Raw genomic sequence first — 22,032 nt, 5'->3', positions numbered from 1 at the left:
AAAAAGTTTTTATCTTAGTCATGTATGTACTACATCCAGCCTCATTTTCTTAGACAAAAGATATGGAACATTTTAACTTCTTTTTTATGGTCCTCAACTGGGATGTATGAGCCTGGTCTTATTATCTGGATACTGGAGAAATAAGTTCAGAAATCAACAAAACATTACTGGGGCAACTAGAGTGACTTCAAAGTAGACGGGCGCTATTGCCCTTTGCTACCCAGCATCTGTTGCAGTTTCCTCCTGCCTATTGGAAGCCTGGCTCTGTCTGGCATTTCCCCCTTTCCTGGCCCATGTGCCCCCAGGGAAGCAGATCCAAACCCAGCTTCCCCCCTCCACTGGCTCCAGAGGAGGGCCTGATCTGGCCAGGGGGAGTCTCAACCCCTTGCCAGTGGTTGATTCAGAAATGATTGGGTGATCATTTGAAACAAGAAGGCAAAAAGAGAGGTTTTCTGGGAGCCTCTGGGGAAAACATCCCTGTCCTCCAGTGACTGTATGGGAAGGGTCTCTCTGGACATTGCTATTTCTGGAGATGAAGCCAGCTGCTACAGCTGTCTTGCTGCAGGCTGAGGATGAGGCTGTGAGTGGGAAGAGGTGAAGCTAGGAGAACGACAGAGAAACAGAGCCAGAGCCACGGGCCCCATCGACCTCGAAGCCTCCAGTACCTCTGGGCTTTAGTTTTGTGAGCTATACGTTATTTATTTTATAAGCCAGTTGGAATTTTCTGTTGCTTACAGATAAAGGAATCTTTACTAATACAAGCTGTTAAAAACTGAAAACATCTAAATAGTACTAATGACAAAAGACAAAGCATTTGCTTATATAAAGAAAGAATGTAATGTTGACTAATGGATAAAAAGCAGAGAAACCGCATTGTAATATAACAAAGATGGCTTCCTCTACAGTGGAAAAGATTAACTTATGAAACAATTTAGCACTGAACCTAAAGCATTGTCATCACTCAGGAAAGTTTGAGTATGACCAGGGAAAATAATCTAAAGTCTTGGAAACAGATGCTCAACCTTAGCATAGGCCCTGTTAAAGAGAATGAAGTAGACACAACCTAGTGGACAGTTTAAAATGGTCCTCAAGATGCCCTGGTCAAGAGAGTAGAGACTGTTCTAGAAGCCCTGACAATAATAGCACAGTTCCTAGCAGAGAGGCATGCGCTGGAGGAGGGTCAACCAAATTTGTGGAAGCCAAGGCCAGTTTTGTGCATAAACAAAAAAGGAAGGCTTCAAGGAATTGGAAGAAAAATGAAAGGCTTTAAGGAATTGGAAAAATGTTCTCTCCTCATCTGAAACACCTCCCCCACATTCCTGGTGTTTGAAATTTATGTTAACTCAGGAATAAAGACAGTGCCTTAACAAAAAGAGATAAAAGACCTCACATGACAATTTCCACGTGAGCACTAATTTTACTAAAAAGCTGGCTGCTCTAAAGTGGGCATTAGTTTATTTTGTGCCCCACTAGCTCTAGAATAGAAGCTTTGTGAGGCCAGGAATATTTTTGTCTTGTTCACTGTTTTATCCCTCATAACTGAAATGGTGCCTAGTCCATGGTGCATGCAAGACAAACATTTGTGAATAAATAAGTGAATGAATGATAGATAGCTGAGTCTTTACCAAAAGTAAACTTTTATAGAGAGAAGAAAACCTTTAGAGGGCACTGTATGGCTGAAAGAGAGAAAGGACAAGTGGACTATGCAGAAGCCAAAGGGATAAAGCAATGGACAAAAGATGGGAAAGACAATTTTTTTCTTACTTCATTTAGTCAAGGGCAGTCCCTGATTGAATTCTCATGCTAGATCCATGTCACAGAGTTGGGAGACTCTGACGTCCTAAGGACAGAGAATCACAGATGTATTTGAATCGAGTAGCAGAACCACATTGTACCTTCACTCTCCACAGACCTGTCCTTATCTTGTTCTCCAAATATCAACACTGCAAATCCCCTCCTCAAACTCCAGAGGTGGATCTATTGTGAAGCTGATGAAGGTTAAGCTTTGGTGCCCCTCAGTTTGCTAGCAGGAACCCTAGCATTGCACTCACTTGTCATATGTATTCCTGCAGCCCACTGTGGAAACTCATCTGGTGTCATAACATAAACATAAAGTGGCAGATCTAAATGCTGTATCACAATACAAATGTGTTCTATGACTTTAGTGGAGGAAAAGAAAGATTTGAAACGGAGCCAGCTAGTCTATGGAAAATCCTTTCCAATCAACTGTAAACAAAAGATTCAGTTTTCATTGACACCCAGTCAAAATTAAGTTCTCTCCTATTGAGAATACGCATGAAATGCAGTGTATACTTTTGTATTTTTGTGCCTTATAATAAAATTATTTTTCATATATATGGATTTGAAGCCAGAAATTATTCTGACATCTACAAGTGAACTATAACAAAAAAAATAGATCATTCCAAAAGTAGTAAATCATTGAGGAGGAGATAAATTTCTAATAGAAATAATAAATAGGCTCTTAGATTATTTAATGATCCAATTAATGAAGAAGAGTGAGTTATATGAACATATTTGAAAAATATTTAAATTTCTTTTTGATGTGATAGGAATATTCATACTGACAAAGATAATGTAACTCAGAATACACCACTACAATGAGGATATTGGCAACAAAGCAGTGTAGGGGAGGAAGACAGTTCCTCTACCCTCTCTGGGTTCGTCTGGCTGGAGAACAAATTAAATTCACATGAGACAGAATAGCAGGAGAAAATTAAACAAAGCTTTATAATATGTATACATGGGAGAGGTCAGGCAAGCTGAGCAACTCGCCAAAATGGCTGAAGCCCCCACCTTAAATATCATATCCAGCTAACGACAAAGGAGAATGGTGGGGGTGGGGGGAGTCAGTTACAGGAGGTTACCAGAAACAGGAATAAGATTATTATGCAGATTTAAGTCCTTACCTTTGGTATTGATTAAGAGTTTCTAGAGATAAAGTCATCCCCCTTTTCTTCCTGGTACAGAGAGGGAGGGATCTTTACAGATGGAGATTTCCTTTACAATGTAAATGTCTCTTAACAAAAGGCAAGCAAGTTCCACTCCTCAGAGCCTCCTTCCCTGTCCCAGTTTATCAAAAGCAACCAGCCCAATAATCCTCATGCCAAAGAGACATATCTTGGTGTGGCCAAGGCCAGACCCCCACAGTAGCTACCAGTGAGCACCATCAATTCAAAACATGTTTAAAACATTAGACACAAAACAACAAAAACAAACAACAGGCTCTGAAATCTTATGACTCACACATGACAAAAAAGTTTCCCAAAATTGGCTACACTCCTAAACATTTTGGTGATGAGACCAATAACGAGTTGAGAAGCTCACAGGAACTTTTCAAATTCTTAATAAAAAACAAATTTGATCAACTATGCCACAGGAAAGACTGATTTATCGTTACACTCTCCACATAGAAAATATTACAAAACCTTTGCCATATGAAAAAGTAATCCAAGAGTATGGAGTAAAAAAGAAAAAAAAATGAAAAATTATACAAGGTTATCAGACAGTCAAGTAACAAAAATATTGTGATTTTTTTGGATTTTGTGATGTTTGTAGCATTTAAATATTTTTAAATGTGTAATTTATAGCAATTTCTTTTCTCATTCTAAATAAACACTCATCTTGAACTTAAATTTGTATTGATAATCTTGTCTTTTTTTATTTTTTAAAAAACCTCCTAAATTATATAAGCTTCAGATCCCAAAAGCAATAATTTATTGAGGAAGAGATGAACCCCCAATCCACCTCTGCTTCTATTCACTCCAACTCTGAATTACTCAGATTTTAAAATACACACATATACACACAAAAATAAAAGAAAAATGTACAAAATGGGTGAAATGAATGAAATGGACTCTTCTGTATTATCAGTCTTTCCTCCACAGCACAGTGATCCTGACACTCCTTTGGATTTGGGTGGTAGAATGGTAGATGTGCATTGGGGATGGAAGGAAGTTAATAGGGGTCTAGAATTCAGCAGCCCTCTTAGGGTTTGTAAAGTGAAAAAAAAAAAAAAAAATGAGGGCCACTGCCCTAGGCAATGGTATCTAGAGAGCAGAGGAAAGAAAATTTTCTTTGGACTTGGAGTGTCTGGGTTTGAATCTCAGGTCCACAGCTTAAATGGTTGTGTGACTGCGCGCCTTGATTTCTGCATTTGTAAAAATCGGCAGAATAGTGAGTGCCTTTTACAGCTTTCGTGAAAATTAAGTTCTACTACTGATATTAAATGAAGCTGTAAGAATTAAATGAATAGGGCTGTTCTAAAGAGTAAATGTGCTCCTTAATAGGTGCTCTGTAAATGTTAGCTGCCTTCCGAAATATATAGAGCAGGATGTCAACTTATGCAAAGAATGTAAATTTGTTCTCATCATAAATGTCAATGAATCTTCTGACAATGCCAGTGAATTTGTTCAGACTATATGGATTATGTTTCACCTTTTTGCTTTATCCTGAAGCTAATACCAAAGAGGGCAATGACATGTATGGGCAATTTATGAAAGAAGAAATAAGAATGTCTGGTAATACAGCAAGAATTGTTTAACATACCTGGTCATCAAACACAATGCAAACACCCAAATACCATTTCATCACTCAGACTGACAGAGATTCAGAAGAATGAGAATGCCTGGCCCCGGCTGGTAGGGATGTGAAGCAGGGCATTCTCCTAACACTGGACAGTTGGAGTTCAAATTGGTACGAGGGTTTGGAGGCCAATTTAAAAGTAGACCAAAACAAAAAGAAAAACACTTTTCAAAACGTGTACCCTGCATTTAAAGCTGAACACCAGCCTACTCTACGACCTAGTAATTCCTCTTTTAGTTTGCATCAAAAAAATGTGCACATATGTCCTCCAAGACATATGTACAAGAATGTTCATAGCAACTTTATTCGTAATAGTCTCAATGTCCATCAACAGTAAAATGAATCAATAAAATGTAGTATATTCAAAAATTTTAGAATACTACACAGCAATATAGGATGAATTACTGCTGTACACCACGGCGTGGAGGAATCTCACAGGCACTGTACTAAGTGAAAGAAGCCAGAAGCAAAAAAAATACACACCTTATCATTCCCTTTATAGGAAGGTCAAGAACATGGGGTAGGTACTGATTAGGAAGGGCACGAAGGAGCATCCTGCGGTGCTGCCGATGTTTGATACGTTGATCAGAATAGTGGTTATACAGTTGTGTACACATGTAAAATTCAACCAGCTGCGCACTGAAGATTTATTCACTTCATGCATATACGTTATACTTCAACTAAAAAGTCTTAAGAAAACATACGCTTTGATCTAGCAATTATGTTAATATCCTAAAGGAGAAATTAGAGGAGTACAAAAAAGGTTTACATAGAAGAATAATTACCACAGTGTTATTTATAGTAGCAAAAACCTGGAAATAGATTAATTCAGTAATAAGGAAGTAGTGTAATAAATTATGACACCTTCAAACAGTAGAATGCTGTAAAATAATTAAGATTAAATAGAAGAATAGTTAAAAACATGGAAAGATGTTCATGATATATTGTGGAAAAAGGACAGGTTAACCAAACGGTATTTAAGGTTTAATGCTATGTTTGGTTAAAACGTGTGTGTGTGTGTATTTCTATGGGGATACATATGTATTTGTATATGTACATATACACATGTATATGTATCCCCATAGAAAATGTTGTATAGTATACAAGCCAGGCGTATCTCTGACTAATGGTATTAAAGGTAATTTTTATTTCCTTTCCCTTGTTTTAAATAATTTTCTACATTGAAGATGCCTTATTTTTTCGAAGCAGCAAAAGTTCGAAATAAAATTTAGAAAGAGAAAAAAAAAAAAGGAGAGCAATTAAGCAAACTGCTACCTCCCCCATATGAATAAGCTGTTACACACATTCTGCATTCTAGGTGTGCCCTTAAGCAGGTAGGTAACCTCTCCAGACTTAGTTCCTGTCTGTAAAATGGGGATAGCAATAGCACCTATCTTCTAGCATTGTTATCGGGATGAAATACTCTATAGAAAACAATCTGTATACAGTGTTTAGCACACTGGCTGACACATCGTAAGCACTTCATAAATATTAGCGATTACATTGCTCTGGGACGCTCGCTAAGACTCCTAAGTTACCAGGACTAACTTAACTGTTCTCATCTTCTTTCACCTTGGCTATCTGCTGACCTGGTTATCCCTTGTTCCTTTGAAGGGTCACTAGAACACTGCTGGAAAGGGGTGGCAAACGTGTGAGGTACTGACTCATCCGGTCATCTGAAAGGCCAGGGCAAACCCTGTCTGATCAGGGACATTCCTCCTGACAGCCAGGCCTCAGGATTCTTCTGCGGATGCGTCAAATCCCAACTGATATGGAGAGCCACAAGCACAACCTTGCTAGGGCCCTCAGAGAAGCTTGGGGCCCAGGAGCCACAGTGTTTGTGAGGCTACAAACAAGCAGAAAGTTAGGAAAGAGCTGATTTGCTCTGATTTGTCCTCCCACTCACCACGGAGATGTATTGCACAGTCAGGTTTAGTTTCATTTTTTCACTGCATCTCCTTTTTCCCCTCTTCCTGCCTTCCTTGTTTTCTGTTTAAATTTCCACTCTTCCCTACCCTGTTCATTTCCAGAGCTGCTTCTGCGCTTGCTTCTCCCTCCTCCAGTCTGCCCCACCACGTCTCCTCTCTCCTCTCCTTCCTTCCCTTTCTCTCTCTTCCTTTGCGTCTCTCTTGAGACAGGTCTAGTGGCCTGGTTGCCATCTGCTGCCTTTTTTTATGAGGTTGAGATCAGATGGCATCTAATCGATCGTCATGGTCTCCATGGTTACCAGGGTGACAGAGCACTTGGGAAAGACACATTCTCCAGCCTGGGGCTGTCAGACCATTCCTGAGAGGGGGAAGAAAAATAAAACCTCTTCCATCATATTTACACATTTACATCTTTCTCAAATGCGCCAAAGCACAGACTCTGCTTATGTTTTACACAGCTACCTAGTGGCTTGAGGCCAGGGAATGCACACTGACCTTTTTCTATCCAAAAAAAATACACAAGGACAGAAGTAAAGATTTTTTTTCTTTGACCTTTGGAATATGTCCTACCACATACACACAGACCATCACCTTTTTTTCTTTCCCTTTTTAATGTGTGAGCATTAATTTAGTAATTCTAATGAGTTGTTATTTCTCCAATAAATCACAGAGTAGGTCTAAAACTGACAATTGACAACGACTTGCTTCAGAAAAAGAAACAGCCACTCCTGAAACTACTAACACTTTAAGCTTTGATTAGGATCAGTGGTAACATTAGTTGTGACTTGTTCTTTGGCCAAGAATTATTTGTAGCACAGGAAGCCATTTTCCCCACGAAAAGCAGTTACATATGATGAAATATAAACAAAATAAGACTTCTCGATACAAAAAGGTCCCGGGGCACAACTGTGGTCTGTAACGCTTTAAAGCACGAGGGCTGGCCCACCGGGCAGAGACGGATCCGGGCCTTATAACAACAGAACATGATGGCGTCAACGGCCCAGGCCTGGTTGAAAGAGACATGAGGCGGGTCTTGGTAACAAGCAGGTATAACTAATGGATCAGTGGCTGGATTTGAGGAGAAACTCAGAGCAAAGAAAACAACCAGTCATCACATCATTAAATAGTATTCAAATGGCAAATGGAATACTGTCTTTGATTTATTCACACACCTTTAATGTTAGGCACAGATGACTTGGGGCTATAGGCTGTTTCACTTCCTCTCCTGGTAATATTTTATGCTTCATAATACTTATTAGAAAGATTGCTCTCTTTCTTATCTTTGTCAGAGAAAACAAACTTAAAATCATGGCACAGGAACAAGGCCTCTAAGTAAATATTTTTCATTTTAGAAAAAGTCACCTCAAACGATGGGCAGCGCTTCCTTTCTTTCCTTCCTTTGTCTCTGACGTTCCTCACACCTCCTCCGGCTCCTCTGTACAGTATCTTAGTAAGATTCAGATATATTCATCTGCAGGGTCTTGGCCGTTAAGCAAATATCACACTGATATTTGAAATAGAAATGATTCCATCAATCGCAGGAGAGACTTTAATATAAAGGGAAAATACTTTCTCATGAACAGGAACCCTCTTATTCACTTCACTTCGCACCTCTGCATCTTTGCTGACACCTGCCTCCCTTTCTCTCTCTGCGATTCCCGGCCCCCACCCCTCTTTCCCAGTGGCCTCCAGATGGCCAGGGGAACCGCTTTCCCTTTAAGTCCCACCTCCTCAGAAAAGCTTCCCCCGCCTCTGCCATCGCTCAGGGACCTGAACTCCTAATGCTCTTATGGTCTACACATCTCTTTGGAGACTGTCTTCCACCCTTGCTGATACATTTGCTATGGATATCTCTTGCTTCTCATTTCAATTGTAAGCTCCAGAGGGGAGAGACTGTGTCCCCTACTTTTGGGCTCTTCTCTTACTTTCTAGCTGGTCAGCTCTCACTAAATATTTGACGAAGATGACAGCAGCCTTCTGCCTTTCCTGACAAGAGCTGGCTTTCCTTTTTAAGGCCTTGGTTCGTAGCATTTCTTGACCTGCAGTGATTTTACGTTGTGTCAGGCAGGAAGCTGTTCTCACCTCCTTGTCTCCCATACTCTTAGGTGCAAGCGTGCTTCTCTGAGAAGGTGGGTTCCACCTTGGAATGAAACAAGTCATTTGTCCCCATCAGGACAACTGCCACAGCATGGTGTCAACTCACTCTTGCCTTTGGAAAATTGAGTTTGTCAGTGCTCATCCACATAGCTGAGTGAAATGCTGTGTGATGCGGGCTGTCTCCTGGGAGAGAGAAACTGGCATAAACCACATCCTAATGGGATCCAGAAACAAAGAAGCGTGAATGAAGTGTTAATTGCATTCATAAAGACATTAACAAAGGAATTAAAATGGCAGAAGCTTCTGTCCCCCACTCAAGATTCACAGAAAAAACGTTACCCCAAAGAATGTTTTAACAATAATCATCAAAGTTTATTTGCCCATTGCAGAGTGACTCTCAATAAATATTAACTTTTCAAAGAACGTTTTTTGTTCATTATCTTGAGTATACTAACTAGCAGACAGTTTAATCCATCGTACCTCCAGTTCTTTTCTTGCTCCTTGTTGCCTTTGTATGATTTAAGTTTCCAAAGAATCGAAAGGCATTCTCAATGCTGCTTCATTAACCAGAAGGATGTCTGTTAACAGTTTGAACCTAATCAATCCTACAGTTCTTATTAGAGCAAAATGCTCACTATCTGGGAGCTTTTTTGCTTTTCGAAGTAAAATTACAAGGCTGCAGGTTTCTTTTACAGTCCTTCTTGAATATTCCTGAGAGAATCTGAAATGTGGGCAACCTGGGGCTCCCTCCCCCTGCCCTTTGGCAGGGCCCTCAGCTGCTGACAGCGTGGCTAAGCTGGCAAAAGGTCAGAAGGCTGCATTTGACTGAAGATGGATCACACTGATGAATATTGCACCTGCTTAATGAAGTCAAGGCCTCAGATTTGGGGCCTTTTACGGTTCTTCTTGTCTCACTCAGTTTCACCTTCACAGACCACACCACTAACTCCAACCAGTCATTTTGTGTATATGTGCAACTGGTGACTGAGGGATTAGATAAAAGTAAATGATTCTCACCTAGTAAACAGTGACCGGAAGTCTCCGTCCATAACAGAATCGGGGCTAAAAAGTGTGTTCACATAGATCGTCTCACGTGATACGTGCAGCAACTCCGTGAGATATACAGAGCGGATATTCCTACCCCCATTCTGCAGAGAAGAACACAAAAACTCAGAGAAATTAAGTCAAGTCCCAGGATTAGAATTCAGGTATTTTCGATCATCTGACTGCTCTTTCCACCGTAGGAGTCTAACTCTCTCGGGATCTCATTTGATTCTCCAAAGAATCCTGTGAGGTGAGGCAGGCTGTGTAAACAAGTGGGTCGATTTGCCAGGAGCTATATTAAAGCAGCCAGAGGAGCAGGTGCTCTGAAGCCCATACCTCAAATTTGGCTGGACTCCCTGCTTCCCTGAACAACTATATTTTTCAGTCTAGTCCAAATCAACCATACTCCTGGGTGGTGGCAGATTTTAAAGCGTCAAAATTCTCATCTGTTGTATGTGTCCGGCCTGATCAGGATGGGTCAGGCAGGGGAAGGGGGCTCAGAAGTGCAGTCAGCATCTCAGGAGAGCTTGCTTCCGGTCATCAGAATTAGACCCATGGAGTCTCTGGTCACTTCTCTTTTTTCTTTTTTTTTAGGAAGATTAGCCCTGAGCTAACTACTGCCAATCCTCCTCATTTTGCTGAGGAAGACTGGCCCTGAGCTAACATCCGTGCCCATCTTCCTCTACTTTATATGTGGGACGGCTACCACAGCATGGCTTTGCCAAGCGGTGCCATGTCCGCAGCCTGGATCTGAACCAGTGAACCCCGGGCCACTGAAGCAGAATGTGCGCACTTTACCACTGCGCCACCGGGCCGGCCCCTCTCTGGTCACTTCTAATTCTGTTGCGGATATTGAGCGCATTTTCATAGACACGACCTGTACGTTACATTTCAGGATATCACAAGACCTAAAATAAAAATTTTCGGATTCTATGCTGCTTTGTATCATTTGTGCTTAGTCTCAATTTTATTACCACTCAAGAGCTAATAGTCTTCATTTCTCATTAGAATCTATCATCAATAGTACTTGATTCCATAATTTTCAAGCAAATTTAGCTCCAGCATAGACATGCTACCAAGTTGTTCAGGAGTCTGATCCAAACAGCACTTTGAATTAATTATCTAAAAGTTATTAATATTATTGTTTGCATTTATTTTATTTGTATTCTAATAGTTTTCTTTTGTCCTGCTTAGAAGGTCCTATTATACCCTTACGTTGCTCCTAAGATGGAAGACTAGTAAATTGCAATCTTCCTTGTCTATGGCTAGGAGTGGGATGCAAAGATGTATAATAAATGGGGAAAAGACCAAGTGAGGAGTTGGTCAGTTATATATTCAATCTAGACAATTGAGCTTAAAGCCTTTTTCATCTACAGCAGAAGGGCTGAGTATTTTTCCTCAGAATTTCCCGGATCAGAATGCATCACTTTCAATTGCCTAAAAATGTTAACTGAGGATATGAAGATGTCTGATGCTATAATTACCTACTGATATTCAAAACACCTAGGTAATCATCTGGTAGAAACATCTAGCTTTTTAAAATTATTTTCTTTTCATCTTGGTGTTTGGGTTTTGAGGAGACACAGCCAGAGATGCCACCTGAATGCTGGAGGGGGATGGCGGGGAATTTCAGGCTTTTCTTCTTTCTCTTTATGTCAAAATTAAGAGAATTAGTTCATGCACCTCAGTCAAAATTGTGTCATTATCATAGGATCATTTTATAGGGCTGTACTGTCCATTATGGTAGCTACTAAAACGTTTAAATTAAAATTAATTAAAATTAAAAATTCATTTCCATACTCTAAGTGCTGAATCGCCACAAGTGGTTAGTGGCTTAGTGGCTAATGTATTGGACAGCGCAGATTTATAGAACATTTTTGTCACTGCAGAACTAGTTCTATTGGACAGAGCTGTTCTAGAGCAAAAGATGGGAATTTACAAAAACCACAGAAATACATCCTATAACCAATCATACAGTTATTTGTAAAATACTTAAGACAGTTTCAGTGACAGTGACTTGTAGGACCAGGCTGCTGGGCCTGGGCATGACGAGGGGTGGCCGGCAGCCTTCCTTCCCAGAGTGTGGACTGGCCCTGCGTGTCATGGGAGAGGATGAGCCAAATCTCTGGAGAAAGGGCAGGTGCGGATGAGCCATTTCCATTTTCCACTCCTGCAACTCCCAGAACCTCGAGTCCAGACCTGCCGCCAAGTGGCGCTTGCACAGAAGCCCAAACCAAGCGCATTTTGGATTAATTTTCTGGCCGTTATTTCTTTGCAAAATCTGTCTTCTGCCTTTGATTAAGGACTTTCTTTTTGCCATGAATTTAAATGAATCAGAACCCAGCAGTGTTTTCCACCAGCCATGACATTTAGCATAGGCATTGACCAAAAGAAATAAGGCTTTGGACAAGCATGGATTATAATGGAGACTGAACAATACAGTCCGGAGATCCTGGACCAGACATCTTTAAGCGAATGCCATTCATTGCCTCATCATCACCAGCGAGCAAGAAAACACATCCATAGACTGAAGAAAGGTCTTCCTCTAAGAAGGAAAAGGTGGGAACCACTTCCAGTGTTGGCTGCATTAGCCAGTTTCAACTTGTAAAAACTTAAAAGTGATAAATAAGCAATGATATCCTTTTCTCCCATATAGCTCACTATCTCTGCTATATTAAGACAGATATTGGGGGCGGCCAGGTGGCACAGTGGTTAAACGCTCACGTTCCACTTTGGCGGCCTGGGGTTTGCTGGTTTGGATCCCAGGGTGCAGACATGGCACCGCTTGGCAAGCCATGCTGTGGTAGGCGTCCCATGTATAAAGTAGAGAAAGATCGGCATGGATGTTAGCTCAGGGCCAGTCTTCCTCAGAGAAAAGAGGAGGATTGGCAGCAGTTAGCTCAGGGCTAATCTCCCTCAAAAAAAAAAAAAAAAGAAAGAAAGAAAGAAAGAGATTGAGGCAGGATGTTTTCACAAGATTGTTCAGTCATTGGCAGCAAGCACAAAACATGCAACTCTCATTACTTTTATCACATAATACTTCAAAGCAGGCTTATTGGGAACATGTTTTATTTTCTTAGTAGACTGTAAGGCTCTTGAAACTGCTAATAATACATATTTGTATCCCGCAAGTACCTGATACAGCGGGAGGTGCTCAGCACCTTGGTTCAACCCCATCAACAAATATTTATTGTATAAATTAATGAATGAACAAGCAGATTGCCAGCAACAAATTCGTCTAGCCTGGTACCTTTCAGCTGATAGCTATAGAAAAGTGGGGAGGGAGGAAAGAGGAGCAAAATTTGAGAAGAAACACCGATTGTTAGCTGATTGAAAGTGTATCACTTCAGAGCTTCTTTGGAATTTCCATAGGGCTATCGTGGGAGAGAAAACATTTTTTTAAGGGCAATTGTGTGTTTCAATCAGCGGAGCAGAGGTTCAGAGATGTGAATCCAGTCTATTGTCTCCTTTACAGAGTTTTCTTCCTGACATTCCTCCTGGGAGTAAGGAATCTAAAGGTACTGTATTAATTTGTATTTTACTGTTTTGTATTAATGGCTGAATGGCACAATAATGGACTTAGCTGACACTGAAAATGATTTACACAATGGGGCTTAAGCCTAAACACTTTTTTACAAACTGAATGAAAATGAATCCTAAAACTAAAGTGACCACAGGAAAACTTTGTAATCCATCTCCACACTTCAAATCATCCGTGATAAATCAGAATCCAACCCAATCTTCAGCATTTCTAAGAAAAGAGCAGCACAGGGATATGCTAATGGCCATCAAAGGGAGTGTAAAAAATGTTCATAACCTCTTTTGGGTTTTAACAATGCAGTCACCAAATTAGACACATTTTATGATGTAGCTTTCTAGGTCCTGGACCTTTAAATTACCATGACTCATATTTGTCTCTTGTTTCAACTGTTTTCTGCTGTCTCTCTCGCCGAATTGGTTTTCATTAGAGCCTGGAGAGGGTTGATGTGGAACTCTTGCACGATGCTTGCCAACATGGGACTTAGTGTTAAACACGACTGTTTTTCGTGCCCCCCAAAAAATCTCCCCTTCCTGCCCTTGAGTTAGAAGAGATTATTCTCAGATAGGCATTTAGCTGATTTTTAATGTCAAAGAAACTTAATTTGCAAACTCGTTAGAAACTCTTTAGTAAAAGCCGCCTAGTAAAATAGATGATTAATATTGGTAAACTCCTCATTTGCATATTAATTAGTCTCCATACTCAACTAATGAAAATTGCTCTGCCTGTGTGAGGACTTTCTTCTGGAATGCTGGTCTTGTTTCTGTCTACCAGCATGTATCTTAACTGAAATAAGGGTTAGTGATTACGTGTGTACTTTCCTAACGGACTAATTTTTCCATCTGTGCCACTTGGGATTCCTAGAGAGGCCACAGACTCATCTCTAAGCAGCCATTTCATTGGCCCAAAGATCACTTTTGTTCCAGCGTCTGTGCGCTCTTTCAGGTTTTCGTGGGAAGGAAACAGTGGATTATCCATGGCTGGTAATAACTGAAGATAAGGAAGAAAAGCACCAAATTGTATCTTAATATTTGTTTTCTTTACGTCTGGCTCTATAAATATATCTTTCCAGTATAATATTTTTTGATATTTAAACTTAGCTACCCTAGTAATTTATTCCACTTTTTAATTTTTAATAAAGAATTATTGGGTGGGAAAGTAGGCTAATCTGTTTGAGAAAATCATCGCTGCAGAAGGGCCCAGATATCTGAACCACAAGAGCCTGGCTCTTATTGGTGAGAATGTATTTTCATTGCAGGCAAAACAAAACCAACTAAACAAGCAAATATATCTATGAAAATAAATAACTTTTGAGTATGGTGCCCTCAAATAATCTTCAGACAAATTACATTAGTCCCAACAATTGAGTGACATAGGCCAAATTGCTGAACTTCAACAATTGAAAATAAATATGCATTGAGTGCCTGCATCAGGCATGTTTTTATGACACCCTGTCCCCTAACTGAGTTAGGTGCCACTGCTAGGTCCTTCCATAGCACCCAGTGTCTACCCTGCTCGTAGCCCCTATCTCATGATACCAAAATCATCTTTGTTTGTTCATAACCCTTACTAGATGCCTCTCCATAGCCAGGCCTCTATCTTGTTCATTGTTATATCCCCCAGTGCCTATCACAGTGCCTGTGATGTAGGATGTGCTAATTAAATAATTGCTGAAGAAATGAATGAATGAATCAATGGATAATACATGGATACTGTCAACGAAAATAATCCATAACCAATCTGTAAATGAAAATTTGGGTGAGTTTATTCTGAGCTGAAATCTGAGGATTATAACCCGGGAGAGTCTTTCCACAAAGGAACAGAGCACTCCAAAGAAGTGGGGGTACACAGGGTGGTTATATACCCTCAAAGAGGGTGTTTCACATATGATTGAAATGCTCCTCCCACAATAGTCACAAGATTGCCCTGTCTGCACAGCGCTTGATGGACACAGCAGGTAGTGGGTCTGCTATCTTCGTGGGTGTAGCAGGAGGCAAGTCTATTGTCTCGAGCTGGGCGGTCACAGGTGAGCGCAGCAATCAGTTTCTAGCCTAAGGAAAGATGCTTAATCCTTAAGGAGATGCCAATGTTGGGAGGGGGAGCGAAGTTGCTCCTTTATCTCAAGGGCCTTTTGCTCTTGCCATAGGGAATCTCTAAAGCAGATATACAATGCATGCTCAATGGCCTCGGTCAGGCCCTTTTGGAAAGACAAGGTCAGGCCGAATTAGGTTTACACCAAAATGGCTTCCTCATATATTCCAATATATCCTATTACTTGCTATTTTTATTTGACAATACAACAATAAATAAATTATAGGCTTCAATTTTCTGTTACTGCCTAACAAACAGCTCCCAAACTTAGAGACTAAGAACAATAATTTATTATTACTCATGATTCTGTGAGTTGGCTGGACAGTTCTTCTGCTCTTTAACCTGGGCTCACTCATGGAGCTGCATTTGGCTGGGAGCCTCCAGGGGTCGGGCCCTGCTGGGAGAGCTGAGGGTCTGGCATTCTCTCTCCACACATCTTTCACCCTCAGGTTGGCTCCTTGGCCCTCCCATCATGGTGGTGGCAGTGTTCCAATGCATCCAGTCTACTATGCCTCCTTTCTGACATTCTTCCTGGAAGTAGAGAACCTAACGGTATTGTATTAATTTGTATTGTGTTTGTTGCAACCTTCTTCTAATATGACTTTCTATTCTGCAGAGGCTTAAAAAGCTAAAAACTATATTTGTCAGATTCTCTTGCAACTATGGTTCTTGATGTGACTTAGCTTCAACCAATCAGCTGTGCACTATGAGAAATGACTTTGAAACTGAATCAAGTGGGGAAATAGCAATAGCTTGAAGGACACTGAAGGGCACCAACTTTTGCTGGTGTGGATCTAGCAGCTGTAGCACACCTCTGGGGCCAACAGATGTGGTTGGAGTCATGTCTTGGATGCATGGCTTTGATGAAAGGATCTTAGAGGCTGCAGTAGGTGTGGAATCTTCTGGAGTCCTAGCATCCCAATGGAAGCAGAGGGAGCAGTTCCCTTGGCAGGCTAGTTCTATGATGGTGTTTGATGAGCCATTGTTCCTGGAAGTCTTGTCTAAGCCTTCTCATTTAGCTCTTTCAGTACTTTTGTAGTCACCAAATTCCCTTTCTTTTTTTTTTGCTGAGGAAGATTTGTACTGAGCTAACATCTGTGCCAATCTTCCTCTATTTTGTATGTGGGTCACCACCACAGCATGGCCACTGATGAGTGGTGTAGATCCATGCCCGGGAACCAAATCCAGGCTGCCAAAGCAGAGCATGCCAAACTTAACCACTAGGCCATGGGGCAATCCCAATCCTTTTTGTTTGAAATAGCCAGAGTAGTTTCTGTTTTCTGCACTGAACCCTGATGGATAGATTTCCTCCAAGCATTATTACTGAGTTTACAAGAGACACTGTGTAAAAGTGACCGGCACTTAGTATCAAGTAATGAGTAAACATTAATTTTCCTTCTCTTATAAGTTGTATATACAAAATCACGGATGAAACATCCAGATGTTCAAAAGATTCTGATAACCAACTTTCTTAGTTTTCACTTGACATGTAACCAATATGTTTATTCAAAAACCCAGAGTCACACTAATACAGAAACATAGAAATAGACATAGAGATGAAAACTACACCCCTCTATTATTCATTCTTTTAACAAAGATTTATTGACCATGTATTAAGATTATGTGCCTGATCCTAACTTTGGGCAAATTATTTTAGCTCCCTGGGCCTCAGTTTCCTCATTCAAAGAAGGAAAGAGTTGGACCACATCATTTCCAAGGTTTCTTCCTCCCTTGCTTCAAAATTGTGTTCTTTAAATTGAAAGCCCAGAAATAAAACTGCACATCTACAGACAGCTAATCTTCGACAGAGGTGCCAAAAACATATAATGGAGAAAAGATAGTCTCTTCAATAAATGGTGTTGGGAAATCTGGACAACCACTTGCAAAAGAATGAAAGTAGACCATTATCTCATGCCATACACAAAAATACACTCAAAATGGATCAAAGACTTGAAGATACGACCTGAAACCATAAAACTTCTGGAAGAAAATATAAGTAGCACACTCTTTGACATTGAACTTAAAAGGATCTTTTTGAATACCATGTCTTCTCAGACAAGGGAAACAAAAGAAAAAATAAACAAGTGGGACTTCATCAGACTAAAGAGCTTGTGCAAGGCAAAAGAAACTAGGATCAAAACAAAAAGACAACCCAGCAATTGGGAGAAAATATTTGCAAATCATATATCCAACAAGAGGTTAATCTCCATAATATATAATGAACTCACACAGAACAACAGAAAAACAAACAGCCTGATAAAAAAATGGGCAGAGGATATGAGCAGACATTTTTCCAAAGAAGATATACAGATGGCCAACAGGCACATGAAAAGATGTTCAACATCACCAATCATCAGAGAAATGCAAGTCAAAACTACACTAAGATACCATCTTACACCTGTTAAAATGGCTATAATCGCTAAGACTAAAAATAACAAATGTTGGAGAGGATGTGGAGAGAAGGGAACCCTCATACACTGCTGGTGGGAATGCAAACTGGTGTGGCCACTATAGAAAACAGTATGGAGATTCCTCAAAAAACTAAAAGTTGAAATACCATGTGACCCAGCCATTCCACTACTGGGTATCTATCCAAACAACTTGAAATCAACAATCCAAAGTGACCTATATACCCCTATGTCCATTGCAGCACTATTACCAGAGTTTACCTCCTCTGGTAACCACTGAACTTTTCTCTTTGTCTGTGTGTTTATCTTCCACATATGAGTGAAGTCATATGGTGTTTGTCTTTCTCAGTCTGACTTATTTCATTTAACATAACACCCTCCAGGTTCATCTATGTTGTTGCAAATGGGATGATTTTGTCTTTTTTTATGGCTGAGTAGTATTCCATTGTGTATATATATACACACACACGTACCACATCTTCTTTATCCAATCATTGGTCAGTGGGCACTTGGATTGCTTCCATCTCTTGGCTATTGATAACGGTTATTGAACAATTACTATTAGGCACTTCGTATTTTCTTACATGCATGACTTATTACCCATTAACTTCCACAACACCTTACATGCTTTTTTGTTTTGGGGGGTTTTTGTTTTTGGTGTTTTTTTTGCTTTTTGGTGAGGAAGATTGGCCCTAAGCTAACATCTGTTGCCAATCTTCCTCTTTTTCTCTTTTTTTCTCCCGAAAGCCACAGTACATAGTTGTATATCCTAGTTGCAAGTCCTTCTAGTTCTTCTATGTATGATACCATCACAGCATAGCTTGATGAGCGTGATAGGTCCTCACCTAGGATCCAAACTGGTGAACCCTGAGCCACTGAAGTGGAGCGCACAAACCTAACCACTACGCCGCTGGGCCGGCCCCCTATGTACTTTCTTGATATGATGAAACTGAGGCCGAGAGAAGTTAAGCAAGTTGCCTAGGGTCACAGAACAAGTAAGTGGCAGAGCCAGACCTTGACCAGGTTTATTTGAACTGAAAGCTTTTTCTTAATCACTACATTAGATAGCCTCTCAATAATAATAATAATAATAACAACAACAACAATAATAAAAATCAGTAGTAGTTTTGAAAATAGTGTTATTTTAGCTAACTTTCATTGAGCATTACTATATGCCAAGCACTATGGTCCTTTATTCAGATTCTGAATTCATTCTTAGAATTTGCAACCTAAATCCTATTATAACTCCCATTTTATAGATGGAGAAATGAAGGCTTAGGAATTTTAAGTGTCTTGACCAAAGTTGTTCAGCTTGTCATTGGCGGAGCTTGCCTGTGACCTTAGGCAGTGTGGATCCAGATTGCTCTTACGTGTCATGGCTTATTGCTTCCTACTCCCTAGGGTGGTGAGATTGAGGGGAAAACCTTGACTATGCCTTCCTTTATGGAAAAAGTAAATTGTTTGCATACTTAAAAGCCATACAAGTAACAAGTACATGTGGTGCTCCCCACAGCTGGTTCTGCCCACATGTGCCATGACACATGACTGGGAACCACTAATATGGAGGCTTGTGAGCACAAATAGAGGGAATGAATCATGTGGTCTGTGTATGTGAGAAGAGCTGTGGTCTGGACACACACTCTTCCTTCCCTCAGATTGGTGTGTGAGGAGCATTAACAACTCTTTTTACTATCCTCTCAGAGCTACTTTCTGACTCTGTTTCTATCAGGGTCGGTGGTGATTATGAGAAACCACTTCGCATTTCTATTTTAAACATGTTTTTTAAGGTTATGTAGATATGTGTTTAAAATTTATGTTTTTTGGGAAAAGAGTATGGCAATTTTAAAATCTGAGTCAATCTTATAAGTGAACTAGATGCCTGCTAGAATTAATAAAGAGAAAAACTGTAAATCCCAGCAATTAATTATTAAACACCTAACAGCCAAATATAGGACCTGTGGGCAGAGGACCTCTCCTTTGAGGAGGTGAAAACTAATTGCAAAAAGGGGGTTGCTGTGAAGTCACACTGAGAAGCATGGGGTGCATCTTGCAGTTATCGTTTTCCATTTGCTGAGCCACATTAAAAGAATGGTGGAGAGCTAAAAAAAAGTATTTAAAACTCCTTGGGAAATTTTTTCAATATCTAGGCATGAAAAGAGGAGGTGATAATGAGAGCCAGTGAGGAAGGTGGCAAGGGGGTGTTTCCTCTGGGTTGCAGGGAGCTCTGTGAGTCCTGCGCCTTTCAATCCCTGAAAGGACCCAGGTCTGGCACATAGTAGGTGCTCAAAAATAACTAAAGTAATCGGCTAATGAATGAATGTATGGATGGGTTACTTTTCCCCCCAAGTTTGAGAAAAAAAGAAACTTTACATTCATAAATATTATTGAAAATAGTACCTGTGATGGACTGAATGTTTATTTCCCCCCAAAATTCATATGCTGAAGCCCTAACCCCCAAGGTGTTGGTATTTGGAGATGTGACCTTTGGGAGGTAATGAGGGTTAGATGAGGTCATGAAGGTGTGGCCCTGGTCCAATGGGATTAGTGTCCTTATAAGAAGTGACACCAGAGAACTTGCTCTCTTTCTTTCCCCCGTACACACACAAAGAAGAGGTCACCTAAGGACACAGCCAGCAGGGAGCCATCTGTAAACCAGGAGAAGAGCCTTCACCAGGAACCAAAAAGGCTAGCACCTTGATTTTGAAATTCCCAGCCTCCAGAACGGGGAGAAATGAAGGTCTGTTTTTTAAGCCACTCCGTCTGGGGTATTTTGTTACGGCAGCCCGAGAAGATGAAGACAGTACCTACACCTAAGTCCTTATGTATCTTTAAGTCCTGCTCAACTTGGGAACACACATAATTATACAATAGTATATACATTATACGTTATGTGTATATTTATATATAAATATTGGTGATTTTAATGTTTTTTAATAAGTAGTTGCCTTTGAATGTAAAATAATTCCTAATTGAATGAAAACCATACTATTTTCTATGACTCAGAGGTCCACATCTGAGAAGTTGGTATTCAAATCATGGCACCATAACCAGGGCCCTACAGTCAATGTGGTGGTACAATACCCAACACGTAGGCCGTATACCAAGGAAGAAATTCTGATTTCTACAGCATAGGTGAGGCACAAACCCACACTTTGCAGCTCACTTTCTCTTGTTTTCTCCCTCTTTCTTCCCTGTATTGGGCCTTTGGTATACACAATAGATAGAAAAGTAAACAGAGGCCAGGAGGCCTTGAGACAAGGTGTGTTGGATGCACTGTGGGGCTGCCATAAGAAGGGCTTTCAGAGCAGGTTCAAAGCCCTTAGGGCCTACTTCCTGAGGTGGAATTTCTGGGGCTAGAGAGCATCAGCAAATATAATCTTCTCTCTCAAGGTCCTCCTCACAGTGAATGCAAACCATTCCCAAACATCAGATGAAGAGAGTACTGACAAATCCCCAGGTATGAGAGCTCTCACTTCACCTGTGGGAGCAGTCCCTTCCTTGGGTACACATGGCCAAGAGCCTGTAGCTTTTTCTGAAATTTGTCATAAAGGTGAGTGTCTCCATGGGAGCACAGTATAGTAAGAGTAGCAGAATTCTGCAGATGAGGGCTAGATCTAGTTCCTACTTCTTCTTAACTGTGATCCTTGGTATCTTAATCCTTCTGAGACCTTCTTCTTTGTAAAATGGGACTAATAATTTCTTCCCTACCTGCTTCAGTGAGTTGATCTCAGAAACAAATGAGGCACATTTGGGCATACAAAATCCTTTCGTAAACTATAATATTCTACACCAGTTGAGGGCAAACCTCTGGCCCACAGGCCAAAATCATCCCACTGCTTGTTTTTGTATAGTCCACAAGCTAAGAATAGTTTTCACTTTTTTTTTTTTGAAAGATTGGCACCTGAACTAACAACTGTTGCCAATCTTTTTTTTTTCCTGTTTTTTTCCCCCAAATCCCTCCAGTACACAGTTGTATATTTTACTTGTGGGTCCTTCTAGTTGTGGCATGTGGGACACCACCTCAGCATGGCCTAATGAGCAGTGCCATGTCCACGCTGAGGATCTGAAACGGTGAAACCCTGGGCCACCAAAGCAGATCACGTGAACTTAACCACTCCGCCACGGGACTGGCCCCAGTTTTCACATTTTGAAATGGTTAAGAAGAAGAAGAATATTTCATGACATGGGAAAAATTATGTGAGATTCAAATTTCAGTGTCCATATGAATGAGTGTAAATGCACACTTGTTTATGTGTTATCTATGGCCACTTTAAAACCACTGTGTCAAAGTTGAGAATGGCCCACAAAGCCCAAAATATTTATT

General features: G+C 40.5%; 1 long non-coding RNA gene across 1 annotated transcript in view; it reads right to left on the bottom strand.

Annotated features, from left to right (window-relative positions):
- Positions 1-7,256: 7,256 nt before the first annotated feature.
- The window catches only part of LOC111773544 (uncharacterized), a 43,005-nt gene continuing 28,229 nt past the window's right edge, over positions 7,257-22,032 (bottom strand). The window contains exons 3-5 of the long non-coding RNA XR_011438743.1: positions 9,645-9,775; positions 8,613-8,841; positions 7,257-8,034 (exon numbers count right to left, since the gene is read on the bottom strand). This is a non-coding gene — a long non-coding RNA (uncharacterized lncRNA). The remainder of the gene's footprint in view (positions 8,035-8,612; positions 8,842-9,644; positions 9,776-22,032) is intronic.

This window comes from Equus caballus, chromosome 5 (assembly GCF_041296265.1).
Source record: "Equus caballus isolate H_3958 breed thoroughbred chromosome 5, TB-T2T, whole genome shotgun sequence".
NCBI lineage: Eukaryota > Metazoa > Chordata > Mammalia > Perissodactyla > Equidae > Equus > Equus caballus.
This window is presented reverse-complemented; position numbering and strand designations above follow the sequence as displayed.